This window comes from Microtus oregoni, unplaced genomic scaffold (genome assembly GCF_018167655.1).
Source record: "Microtus oregoni isolate MIOR12 unplaced genomic scaffold, Mior012 000028F_ref0000031, whole genome shotgun sequence".
Lineage (NCBI taxonomy): Eukaryota > Metazoa > Chordata > Mammalia > Rodentia > Cricetidae > Microtus > Microtus oregoni.
Genome location: NW_024543087.1, coordinates 15,806,757 through 15,820,671, shown reverse-complemented (window position 1 = coordinate 15,820,671; position 13,915 = coordinate 15,806,757). Strand labels below are relative to the sequence as shown.

The 13,915-nt window shown below is 41.7% G+C and overlaps 1 protein-coding gene across 4 annotated transcripts in view; it reads right to left on the bottom strand.

Annotated features, from left to right (window-relative positions):
• The window catches only part of Rbm6 (RNA binding motif protein 6), a 122,171-nt gene extending 108,616 nt beyond the window's left edge, over window positions 1-13,555 (bottom strand). For 2 of the 4 annotated variants that reach the window (XM_041676948.1, XM_041676950.1), the window contains exon 1: window positions 13,456-13,555. The gene's annotated coding sequence lies outside the window, so the exon portion shown is untranslated. Of the gene's footprint in view, window positions 1-13,011; window positions 13,368-13,455 lie in introns of those variants that run through there. The other 2 variants (XM_041676954.1, XM_041676949.1) reach the window with 2 other exon arrangements.
• Window positions 13,556-13,915: the final 360 nt, after the last annotated feature.

Here is a 13,915-nt window from a genome sequence, read left to right as displayed (position 1 = left end):
CTGGAGAGATGGCTCAGAGGTTAAGAGCATTGCCTGCTCTTCCAAAGGTCCTGAGTTCAATTCCCAGCAACCACATGGTGTCTTACAACCATCTGTAATGAGGTCTGGTGCCCTCTTCTGGCCTGCAGGCATACACACAGACAGAATATTGTATATATAATATATATTATATATACTGTATACATAAATATATAAAATAAATAAATATATATATAAAATATATTAAAAAAAATAACTGATTCAAGGTGACTGACTAGGAGACTATTTAAAAATCTCTAGCAGTAGAGGAAGTCTTTAGAACATAGTTCAAGCCAGGTGGCGATGACAAAGGCCTTTATTCAAACCAGAGGCAGGGACAGGCAGATCTGAGTTCAAGGCCAGCCTGGTCTATAGAGCAAGTTCTGTCACACAGAAATCCTGCCTGGAATTACCACCCCCCCTGCAAAAAAAAAAAAAAGAAAGAAAGAAAGAAAGAAAGGAAGGAAGAGAAAAGAAAAGAAAAGAAAAAGAAGCTGGGTGGCAGAGGCAGGCAGATCTCTGTGAATTCGAGGCCAACCTAGCCTACAAGAGCTAGTTCCAGGACAGACTCCAAAGCTACAGAGAAATCTTGTCTCGAAAAAAAAAAAGGAAAGAAAAAAGAAAACAAAAACAGTTCAAAACTTGGTATTGTGATAAATACCCTATAATTTCAGAAATGAGGCAGGGAAAGCAAAATGAAGAGTTCAAGGTTATCCTAGGCTACATGGCCAAGTCCAAGGTCAGCCTGGGCTCCCCTCATCTCTGCCAAAAAAGAAAGAAAATAGTTTAAAGCTGCATACAGTGGCACATGTTTATAATCCCAGCACTCAGAAAACTGAGAAAGGAAGACTGCCACAAATTCAGCCTGGTATCATACACCTGTAAACTTACTTAGCCCTGGGAAATGGAGGCAGAAGGCACAAGAGATCTCAAAGCTGAGTCAGAGAGATGGCTCTGCAGGAAAAGTGCTTGCCACCAAGCCTAATAACCCACTCTTGATTCCGGGGAGCCACATGGTAGAAGAAAACCAACTCCAGCAAGTATTCCTCTTGACCTACACACACACACACACAAATTTTTTTCTAATTAAAAATCCTCCTCCTCAGCTGGGCGGTGATGGCGCACGCCTTTAATCCCAGCACTCGGGAGGCAGAGGCAGAAGGATCTCTGTGAGTTTGAGACCAGCCTGGTCTACAAGAGCTAGTTCCAGGACAGGCTCCAAAACCACAGAGAAACCCTCTCTCGAAAAAACAAAAAAAAAAACAACAAAAAAAAAATCATCCTCCTCAGCCACATACTGAATTCAAGGCCGACTTGGCCTATAAGGAACCATCTTTAAAATAAATTTAAAAATTATAATAAATAAAAACAAGCAAAATGGCCAGGAATGGTAACGCATGTCTGTAATCTCAGAAGGCAAGAGGAACATAGATCTCTGTGGGTTTGAAGATAGCCTGGTATACACAATGAGATCTGTGACAAAAAGCTACATAAATAGAGAGACCCCATCTCAAAACAAAACAAACCCAGCACTCAGGAAGGAGAGGTAGGTGGATCTCTGTAATTTGAGGCTAGCCTAGTTTACACAAGTTACAGAACAGCCAGAACTATAAAAAAAAGAAATAAAGATTATTTTGTTGAAATTTTCTGCCTACTTAAATTTCTTTAACAGTTAATAATGTGGCTGCCTTGTCATATTATAAAGTAAGAACTTCTCTATCATGTTTGAATGTCAAGATGATTCTTTTGGTGGTAAAGGTGCTTGCCACACAAACCTCATGACACCCGAGAGTTCCACTCCTAGAACCCCCAAAAAAGTTGAAGGTTGAAAAGGAGAAGAGACTCCACAAAGTTGTCCCCTGACCTCTATATGCCTCCTCATCCTGCTACACACACACACACACACACACACACACACACACTTAATAAACAAATAAATACAAAAAAAGATATTCAAAATAAGCAAATCAATAAAGAGAAACTATACAGAGAAGTGAAAAACAAATTCTGGAGTGGAAAAGTACACTGCTTATAATAAAACAACAACACAGATTTCAACAATGAAGTTAATTGAGCAAGAGGAAGAAAGGATCATAAAACTTGAAGGACAGTATAAAATTATCAACTCAGAGAAGCAAAAAGGAAAAGAATCAATTCAAATGAATGAATGAAGGATAAAAACAAATGAAGGAGGGGCTGGAGAGATGGCTCAGTGGTTAAGAGCATTGCCTGCTCTTCCAAAGGTCCTGAGTTCAATTCCCGGCAACCACATGGTGGCTCACAACCATCTTTGATGAGGTCTGGTGCCCTCTTCTGGCCTGCAGACATACACACAAACAGAATATTGTATACATAATAAATAAAAAAAAAAAAAAAAAAACAAATGAAGGAGAATCATCAAGCAGACTAACATTTAAGTCACAGGATTTCCAGAGAGGGCTGAAAATACAGCTGAGCAGATCACTTGCCTATGATGCATTAAGCTTCTCATTCAATCTCTAGCACCAAAAGAAGAAATAAACTTTTAATTTTAATTATTATTATTATTGACAGAGAAGCCAGGCTGGAGCTGAGGCTTTAATCCCAACACTTGGGAAAGAGGCAGGACTATTTCAATGAATTCAAAGTCAGCCTCATTACATACATACATTCAAGACTAGCCTGGGTTACATGTAACTATCTCACAAAAATAAAAGATGGAGCTGAAAAGATAGCTCCGCAGTGAAGAGCACTGGCTGCTCTTCCAGAGGACCTGGATTCAATTCCAGCATCCACATGACAACTCACAACTATTTGTAAGCCCAGTTCCAGGGGACCTGACACTTCACACAAACATATACGCAGATAAAGCATCAACGTACATAAAAATAAATAAATTGGCCAGGCAGTAGTGGCATACACTTTTAATCTCAGCCCTCAGGAGGCAGACACAGGAGGATCTCTGTGCGTTCAAGGCCAGCCTGATTTTAAAAGCAAGTTCTAGGACAGCCAGGGCTACACAGTGAAATCTTGTCTTGAAAAACCAAAAAATAAATAAAAAATAAAAAGAAATGTAGTTTAGTAGCGAAAGCAAATACAATTCCTAGTGGACAGCAAGGTAAATCAGGGCAATGTTGCTTGCTGTCAGCCTGATGGCCTGAGTTCAACCCCTTGTACCCACAAGGTAGGAGAGAACAGATTCCACAAGTTGTACACTGACTTCCTCAAAAGCATTATGGTATATGCATGCAAACTTTAAATTTTAAAAATAACAGGACACAGCCGGGCGGTGGTGGCGCACGCCTGTAATCCCAGCACTCGGAAGGCAGAGGCAGGCGGATCTCTGTGAGTTCGAGACCAGCCTGGTCTTACAAGAGCTAGTTCCAGGACAGGCTCCAAAAACCACAGAGAAACCCTGTCTCGAAAAACAAAAATAAATAAATAAATAAATAAATAAAATAACAGGACACTAGTCATAAAAATATATAATTCCTAGATCCAATATAATCTCAAACTGTTATCAAAGTTTAAAATATTTTTATTTTGTCTGAATGTGTATAAAAGTACCACGTACAAGCTGTGCATGAGACCAAAAAGATACCAGAACCCCTGAAGACAACATGTAGGTACTGGGAACCAAACCTGGCCCTCTAGAAAAGCAGCAAGTACTCTTAACCACTGAGCCATCTCTCCAGCTCCTATTACCGAAGTGTAAACAGAACCTGAAATGTTGATGCATGAACAGCATCACTACAGACATAAATTAGGTCAGAATAATCTAAGGAGTCATTAAATTACCTACCATACCAACTAGTTCTAAAAATAATGGTTTAGAACCATAATCCCCATAAGACACAAATATTAGTCTAGCTTACATACCACACCCCACACCCATCACAATCTATACACTGCAAAGAATACAAGGGCCCTGTAGTGAATTTTGAAGACAACAACACATGCCTATGTGAAGTAACTGTAATGCAAATCCTGGAGCTAGTAGTATAAATATCCAAATGAGAGCTATGAAAGTTCAAGTAAAAAGAAAATAAATTTCACATTGAAAATGGCTCAGCTAGTTTGGAGACAGGGCAAGCCTACGAGCTACATTAGTAATCATGACCTCCTTTCAGTTCCTTAGTTTCATTTTAGTAATCAAATTCCCCAGAATCCAGTCTGGTCTCCGGGTTAATCAGCACATGATGGCTCAAACCTGTAATCCTAACACGAGAGAGGAAGGGGGAGAGGAAAGGGGAGGAGAATAAGGAGAGGGAGGAGGGAGAGGGAGAGAGAGGAGGGCTACCATAAGTTGAAGCCAGCTAGAGCTATACAGTAAAATTCTGTGTCAAAAAGAAACAGCAACACAAGAGCCAGGTGTGGTGGCTATAATCCTAGCACTTGAGAGGTAGAAACAAGAAGACAAAGAGTCTGAGATCAGGCTGAAGACTCAGCTCAGCAGATCAGAGACCTTGTTGCTCTTTCTGAAGACCTAAGTTCAGTTATCCACATAGTGCCCCATAACCATCTACAACTCCAGTTCTAAAGGATCTGAGGCTTCCTCTGACCTTCTCACCAGAAGCACACAGGGTATACACATATACATTTAAGCAAAACATTCTCACACATACAATAAGATAATTAAAAAAAAAAAAGTTCATGCCAAGTGGTGATGACATACACCTTTAATCCCAGGACTCAGGAGGCAGAGGCAGACAGATATTGGAGATCAGCCTGATCTAGAGTAAGTTCCAGAACAAACAGAACTGCACAGGGAAACACTGTCTAGAAAAACAAACAAAAACCCCCAAACGAGTTCCCTGGCTACACAGTGGTGCTGGAGAATTGTCTTTATTCTGTCAATCATGTTTCAAATAAATGCTGATTGGCCAGATAGGAAATATAGGCGGGAAAACCAGACAGGAAGTAGAAATGATGTAATGAGAACAGGAGAATTCTGGGAAGGAGGAAGTTGATTACTCCCACTCCTGCCCAGACCACCAAAGCAGCAGGATGTGATCTGCCCCACTAAAAAAGGGTATTGAGCCACATGGCTAACATAGATCAGAAAAATGTGAGTTAGTCAGTGACAGGCTAGAGCTAATGGGCAATCAGCTTTATAACTTATAGAGATCTATGTGTGATTTTCTTTGGGGCTAAACAGCTGAGGGTACGGGCAGGACAGAAACCCCAACAACAAGCAGCCCCCCACCCCTCCATGTTACAACACAGAAGTAAAAATTAATCTCAGCACTCAGGAGCACAAATGTCCAAGGAAGTCAGAGGCAGTGGATCCCCCTGGAGTTGGAGTTACAGGAGTTTTTGTGTGCTGGGAACTGAACTCATGTCCTCTGCAAAACAGGAGACATTTTCTTGGCACTGAACTGTCTGTTTCTCCAGCCCCTAATTGTTTTTCAGTAAGATCTTCCTTACTTAGCCCAGGTTGGCCTTGAATTTCTGATCCTCCCACTTCCCCCTCCTGAAAGATTACAAATGTTACTAAAAATTAGGGTTCTAACCCAAGACTTTTTGCATATTAGGCAAGCACCAAACCAACATCCTTAGCCTCTCCAATTTTTTTTATTGAGGTAAAATAATGAATGGTAACCTATCATCTTAATTATTTGAGTATACAGTTCAATCCAGTGGTATTAAATACACGTATAATGTTGTACAACCATCAGGACCATCCATTTCCTTACCTCTTCTAATCTTGTAAAATTATGGATTAAACAGTAATTTCCCATTATTCTCTTGCCCTTCTCTAGGCAACCACTTCCATATGACCTATCGTTTTGTTTTTGAGACAGGGTTTCTCTGTGTAGCACGGGCTGTTCTGGAACTCACTCTTTAGACCAAGATGGCCTCAAACACAGAGATTCACCTGCCTCTACCTAGAATGCTGGGACTAACTCATACCTGGCTGAGTTAGTTCCTCAACAACAGAAATCATACAGTACTTTTCTTCTGACTGATTTCACTTACCATGACAATCTTCAAAATCTAGCCATTCTGTAACATAACAAAGTGACCATCCTTTAAAATTAAATTGGGGTGGGGGAGGCTGGAGAGATTGATTAAGAGCACTGTCTGGTTGTAAGTTGCCTGATGTGGGTGCTGGGAATAGAAATAGAATCCTCTGCGAGAGCAGTCAATGCTCTTAACCTCTGAGCCATCTCTCCAGCCCCCAGTTCCCACTTTAAAAACATCTTACCTTGGGGCCGGAGCTCAATGGTTAGAGCACTTGCTTCTCTTTTAGAGAATCTGAGTCTGGTTCCTAACACTCACATGGCATTTCACAACTTTCTGCAACTCCAGTTCTGACACTCTCTTCTAATCTCTACAAACACCAGGCACATACATGACAACATAAACATAGGGCAGGAAAATATTCATACAGACAAAAAGCACATAAAAAAATCTTATCTTTGATCTGAAAAGATGATTCAGTGGTTAAGAGCACTTGCTACTCTTCAGAAGACCTGGGTTCAATTTTCAAGACACAATTCTTTAAATCCAGTTCCAGGAATCCAACAACCTCTTCTGGTCTCCTGGGGCACCAGGCACACACATAGTATACAGACAAACATGCTGGCCAAACACCCATATACATAAATTTAAATAATAACAAAAATTGTAAAAATATTCTTTGTATGTATGTGTATGGTGTATGTATACATATATGCATTCATTTAAGCACAGGTGCATGTGTGCCGTGGTACGACTATGGACACCAAAAGACAACTTCAAGTGTAGTTCTTCACTGGCCACCTTCTTTGAAACAAGTCTCTGTATTTGGTTGGTGCTGCAAATACCAGGCTGGCTGGCCCACGAGCTTAGGAGGGCTGGAATTACAACAAGATGTTTATCTTCCCTTTTAAGGCTAATTAATATTCTGAAGTATAAACATACATAAGGAAATCACTTTGCTCATCCATTCACCTATCAATTAGTTCTTGGGTTGCTTTCTTACTTTATGAATATTGATGGATGAGCATGGATACAAATAACTTTTTGAGATTACATTTCTAAACCCTTTGGATACACCTAAGTATAATTGTTTGATGGAGGAAAGTCATTGGCTAATAAAGGAACTGCCTTGGCCCATTTTATTGGTTAGAAGATAGGTGGGAGGAGTAAACAGAACAGAATGCTGGGAGGAAGAGGAAGTGAGCTCAGACTCCACAGCTCTCCTCTCGGGAGCAGATGCCTCAGAGAGACGCCATGCCCCGCTCCTGGGCAGACACATGCCATGAAGCTCCGACCCAGGATGGACTAGGCTAGAATCTTCCCGGTAAGACCGGTTCTCACAGATTATTAGAGATGGGTTGATCAGGATGTGAGAATTAGCCTGTAAGTGCTAGAGCTAAAGGGCCAAGCAGTGTTTAAAAGAATACAGTGTCCGTGTAATTATTTTGGGGCATAAGCTAGCCGAGCAGGCAGCTGGGGTGCAGGGGACGCAGCCCCGACACTCATATTACTACAATTGTTGGATCATATGGTTTTTTTTTTAATTAAAAGTTTCCACCTCCTCACATTTCCCTTCCCCTCCCCCTCCAGTCCTAAGAGCAGTCAGGGTTCCCTGCCCTGTGGGAAGTCCAAGGTCCTCCCCCTCCATCCAGGTCTAGGAAGGTGAGCATCCAAACAAACGAGGCTCCCACAAAGCCAGTACATGCAGTAGGATCAAAACCCAGTGCCATTGTCCTTGGCTTCTCTCAGTCAGCCCTCATTGTCAGCCACATTCAGAGAGTCCAAAGAACTCCTACATCTGATAAACATCTTTAGTAATGTAGCAGGATACAAGATCAACTCCAAAAAATCAGTTGCCCTCCTATACACAAAGGATAAAGAAGCAGAGAGGGAAATCAGAAAAGCATCACCTTTCACGATAGCCACAAATAGCATAAAATATCTTGGGGTAACTCTAACCAAGGAAGTGTAAGATCTATTTGACAAGAATTTTAAGTCTTTGAAGAAAGAAATTGAAGAGGATACCAGAAAATGGAAAGATCTCCCATGCTCTTGGATCAGTAGGATCAGCATAGTAAAAAATGGCAATTCTACCAAAAGCAATCTATAGAATCAATGCAATTCCCATCAAAATCCCAACAAAATTCTTCACAGACCTTGAGAGAACAATAATCAACTTTATATGGAAAAACAAAAAACCCAGGATAGCCAAAACAATCTACAATAAAAGTACTTTTGGAGGCATTACTATCCGACTTCAAACTCTATTACAGAGCTACAGTAATGAAAACAGCTTGGAATTGGCATAAAAACAGAGATGTTGACCAATGGAATCGAATCGAAGACCCGGATATTAACCCACAAACCTATGAACACCTGATTTTTGACAAAGGAGCTAAAATTATACAATGGAAGAAAGAAAGCATCTTTAACAAATGGTGCTCGCATAACTGGATTTCAACATGTAGAAGAATGAAAATAGATCCATATCTATCAACATGCACAAAACTCAAGTCCAAATGGATTAAAGACCTCAATATAAATCTGACCACGCTGAACCTGATAGAAGAGAAAGTGGGATCATATGGTTTTTGTTTTGAAACTTGATTGTTTATAAAAATAAAACCAGGCCCTCTTCAGGCTTACAGCAACCCCCTACCTCTGCCTCCCAAGTGCTGGGATTACAGTTGTATATCACCATGCAATAGGAGGTATACATCACTGGAATTCCAGCACTTGCGAGATAAGAGGTCAGAAGTTATGCCTTCGTAGTGACTTCAAGGTTCAGGCTGCTACATGAGACCATATTTCAAAAATACAAGATAATATATATTTTTAAACATATATATATATATATGGTATCTACAGTCAGGGATATAATAAGTTAGTTCCAAGACAGTAAGGGTACAGAGTGAGACTAGAACCATCAATGTTATTATTATATCTAAATTTAATTATTTAAAATATCAAATTAAAAATATTTAATTATTACTTTTAAAGAATAAAGGTTAAAGTTAAAATAGAGCTGGAGTGGGGGTTTTAGCTTAGTAGTAAAATGCTTGCCTAACATGAAACGTGAACAAACTATATTTGTACATCAATGTTCAAGCATTATTTACTACAGCCGAATGTTAAAATAGATGATTGTGCCAAAAAAAAAAAAAAGAGAGAGAGAGAAAAAAAAATAGATGATTGTGGAAACTGGGTGGAGGTGGCGTGGGCCCGGGCCCGTAATCCCAACACTTGGGAGGCAGAGGCAGGTGAATCTCTGTGAATTAGAGGCCAGCCTGGTCTACAGAGCTAGTTTCAGGACAGGCTCCAAAGCTACAGAGAAACCCCATCTCGAAAAACAAAACAAAAAAAAAAATTATTTTCTTTCAAGTTCCAGGAGAGCTAGTGCTGCTCCACAAAGAAACATTGTCTTGGGAAAAAAAAAAAAAAAAACAGGGGCTGGAGAGATGGCTCAGAGGTAAAGAGCATTGCCTGCTCTTCCAAAGGTCCTGAGTTCAATTCCCGGCAACCACATGGTGGCTCACAACCATCTGTAATGAGGTCTGCTGCCCTCTTCTGGCCTGCAGGCATACACACAGACAGAATATTGCATACATAATAAATAAATAAATTATTAAAAAACAAACAAACAAACAAAAGACTGGGAAAGCAGAAGAATCTAAATTCAAGGCCAGCCTAACACAGATAAATCCTGTCTCAAAAAACAACAAACACAAAAAAACAACAAAAAATAGATGACTAGATTAAACAACAACAACAACAAAAAAGATTTATTCAGCCAGGCAGTGGTGGCCCACGCCTTTAATCCCAGCACTTGGGAGGCAGAGGCAGGCCTGGTCTACAGAGCTAGTTCCAGGACAGGCTCCAAAGCCACAGAGAAACCCCATCTAGAAAAACAAAAAAAAAAACAAACAAAAAAAAATTATTTTCTTTCTTTTTTTTTTAAATTTAGCTCAACTTTTTATCATGTCTTCAACATAATATATATCTTGCCCCTGGTTAAACAATTTCAAAGAAAGGGGACTCTCACCCCCAGAGGCAATTGGTTCTGTCTTTTTGTTGTTGTTAAGATTTATTTATTAATTATGTATACAGTATTGTCTGCATGTATGCTGAAGGCCAGAAGAGGGCACCAGATCTCATTACAGATCGTTGTGATGTGGTTGCTGGGAATTAAACTCAGGACCTCTGGAAGAGCAGTCAGTGCTCTTAACCTCTGAGCGATCTCTCCAGCCCATAAGTTAAAAATTAAAAAAAAAAATAATCTATTTTTAGGTACTCTATACAAGGATGAAATACCATTTAATTAGAAGAGAAATAAAATTCTGATACATACTATCCTATCAATCAACTTTAAAACGATTATACCAAGCCAAACAGGTCAAACACAGAAAGGACCATATTGTATCATTTCATTTATATTTGAAACACAAATTCAAAGAGAAAGTAAAAGTTACCAGGGGTTACATGGAAAGTTACTTGTTCAGATTACAGAGTTTCTGACAGATGAGGTGAAAAGTTTTAGCAACAGCCATTCTTGGTTGCAATGGTTTGTGACTAATGCCGCCCTGAACTGTATACTTTAAAATGGCTTAAAGGGTAAAGTTTTGTTACAGTGTATATAAAAATATACATTTGGTATAATTTTAAAGAATAGCAGTATAATGTGGGGTGAGGTAGTCTGTAAGAAAAAGGCTGCAGTAGTAGGAATTCCAGGCCAATCTGGGCTACATGAAACTATTTCAAAAAAGAAGTGAAGTTGCCAGGCTTGGTGGCACAGGCTTTAAATCCCAAAACTAGGAGGCAGAGTCTGGTGGCTCTTTTGTGAGCCTGGGAGCTATAGTGAGCCTCTATCTCACTCTAGTGTGGAAAAGGAGGGGGCTACTAGGGGAAAAGCTCAGTTGGTAAACTGCTTGCTGAGCAACCATAAAAAGCTGAGTTCAATAGCCAGTACCAACAATAAGAAGGTAGGAGTGAGGGTTCATGCTTGTGATTTCAGCACTGAAGAGGTGAAGACAGGAGAATCTTGGGGATTCAATGGCGGCAACCTTGCAGAATGAAATAACCAACTCCCACAAGTTGCCCAACCTCTCAGAATAAAGTTTGCACTATCCTGGGCAAAACTTGGAGTAAAATTATTATCTCAAAGGAAAAAAGAGCAATAGTGGTAGCTAATATTTAGTGAACACTTTCTGCACACCAGACATTGTCCTAAGAGCATTACAAGTATTACATAGCTCAATGGAAGAGCACTTGCTTAAAATTAACAGAACTGTGGGTTCAATTTCTAGTATCAGAAGTTGGGCATGGTATCACATGTAAAAATTGTCCAGTAGCACAATAAATAATCTATCTCACCAAAACAACAACCCTACATAAGATGAAGAACTGAAACTTGGGAAAGGTAAACAATTTATCCAATGCCAATGAGTTAGTGAAGAGTACAGGGATTCAATGTCTGATCTCTGAAACCCTACAGTTATCAACTCTACTATACTGAGTTCCACATCACAACAAAACTGTTAGAAAAGGCACCCAGACCAGGCTTGTAGGCATGCATTTTTAATCACACCACTCTAGACACACAGGCAGGCAGATCTCTGTAAGTTCATGACCAACCTGGTCTACACAGCTAGTTCCAGGCAAACCAGAGCTGGATCATGAGACCCTGTATTTTTTATTTTTTTGGTTTTTTGAGACAGGGTTTCTCTGTGGCTTTGGAGCCTGTCCTGGAACTAGCTCTTGTAGACCAGGCTGGTCTCGAACTCACAGAGATCCGCCTGCCTCTGCCTCCCGAGTGCTGGGATTAAAGGCGTGCGCCACCACCGCCCAGCTGAGACCCTGTCTTAAGTAAGTAAATAAATAAGTAAAAACTGTTCAATACTTTTATTATTTATGTTACTGACTCTGAATCAAGTCAATAACATCAGTTTATACATTTATGCATGATGTCAAATTTGTTTGAAAAGTACCCTTAAAGGTACAATGGCAGAATACTTTAGCTTAGAGTACATTATTATATAAGCTTCCCTTAGCAAACAACGACAGCAACCAATTGTAGTACTTTGAAAATACAAGCAGAAAGATTAGGAATTTAAGGCAAGCCTAGTAGTCCAGGCTAAGCTATGAGAAACCCTGTCTCAAATAGACGAAAAAAAAAAATGTTTGTTGGGGACAATAACTTTCCCATTGGAAATTCTTCCTTATGTGAAGGGCTACAAAAACCATAAACTCAAGCCTGGTAACAAACTTCTGTAAGGAGGCTGGGGCTGTTTGCAGCTCAGTGGTAGAGAACTTGCCTAGCAAGTGTAAAGAAAGCCCTGGACTCAATGACCTGCAAGGATGTTATGACTGCTCAGAACTGAGTCCTACCTGTCCTAGAGATTTTATAAATAGATTATATATACTTATATGTAATCCTATAGATTTTAAACATAGGTAAGTATTTATGTAAGTGTACTACTTAAGGAGTTAAAATTCAGATTCAATTTTCTTAAGTGTCTCAATGCAGTTTAGGATGGCCCCAAACTTGACATCCTCCTAAATGCCAGGATTACAATTATGCTCCACCAGAGATGGCATTAGATTCAACTTGTACGCTTCCTCAAGATGGTCATACAGCACTCGTTACCTTCCACATCGTCACTGTTACTCGCCTTGACACCTTTCCCTTTGATCCGCACAAGCTTGGCAACTATGGCATATTTAATCAACGGGAAGTGGGAAACTAACAAAAGTCCAATTAGTCTCAAAGTCTGAACTTAATAAGCAAGCCTAGAATGTGCAAAAAGAAAAAAAAAACTACCACCAGGTTGTGTGCCCTACAAATCAAGCCGTTCCTTTTAATTAAAAAACGCAGCCCCACACTCGAATTCATTAGCTCAACGTCAATTCTAAAGTTAAAAACGCATTATTTACAAGGCCAAAAGGAATCTAAAGCAGGAATATGTGGAAATATCACTCTCCTCCTACATTCGCCCAACGGGTGCAGACCCCACCAGTCACCCTCGCCCGCCTCCCGGTTCTGAGCTCTCGCACCTTCCAGACTGGGCGTCTGGGTGGGCGGCCAAGGTTACTTGCAGGGCACAAGAACTCTGTATCCAGAGATGTCTCCGAAGTGGATCACAAATACAAGAGAAAGAGAGAAGCCCGCCTGCAGCTCCACGGAACGGAGCGCCGAAGCCGCTACCTCGCGCTGGTCCCTCACCCCACAGCTAGCCGCTCCGCGAAGGGACCGGTAATTCTACCGCCGCCTCGAGCCCCGCCCCGGGCCCGCGACCGTTCCGGGGCGTTCCGGCCGCGAGCAGCGCCTCCCTGAGCACACCGCCGCTAGGCTGTCTTCGCGAGCGAGGCCGCGGCCGCCCCGTGTCTTCGAAGTCACGGCTTCTAGGCCGCGCGGGCCCACGATTACCGGAGCAGTCCGGACAGCTGACCCTGTCCCAGCAGGTCGGGCACGCCCTCTCTCCTGTCCTGGGCCCTTACCAAAGCAGCGCAGCCCCCGCGACCCGCTCCTCCTCCTCCTCAGCGGCCGCCACGGACCCAGCGTCGCGGAGACCGGAACTTCCTCCCGGTAGGCTCCGGCTTCCACAAAGGCGACGCGCCACCGCCTTCAGCGCGGGGCCCGCTGGGAGATGAAGTACGGACGCAAACCCCGCGGCCTCTACTCCCGCCGTGCTCCGCGCGCAAGGGCTTTGTCGGCTGGTGGGGCCGCTGCCCAATGGAAAGGCACGCTGCTAGCCCCTGCCCAATGAGAAGGCACGCTTTCCCGCCCGTGGGGCCTGCTGGGAGTTATGGTTTGGCCTCCCGTGGTGTAGCGGCTTGTTTTCTGGTGCTATTCTCGTAAATGTGCTGGATGTACTAGAGGCTTTGACATGACATCCCTAGGTTTACACGCCGCCAGGTGCTCCGGGCTCGTCCTGGCCTTGCCCCAGTGGAAGGAGAC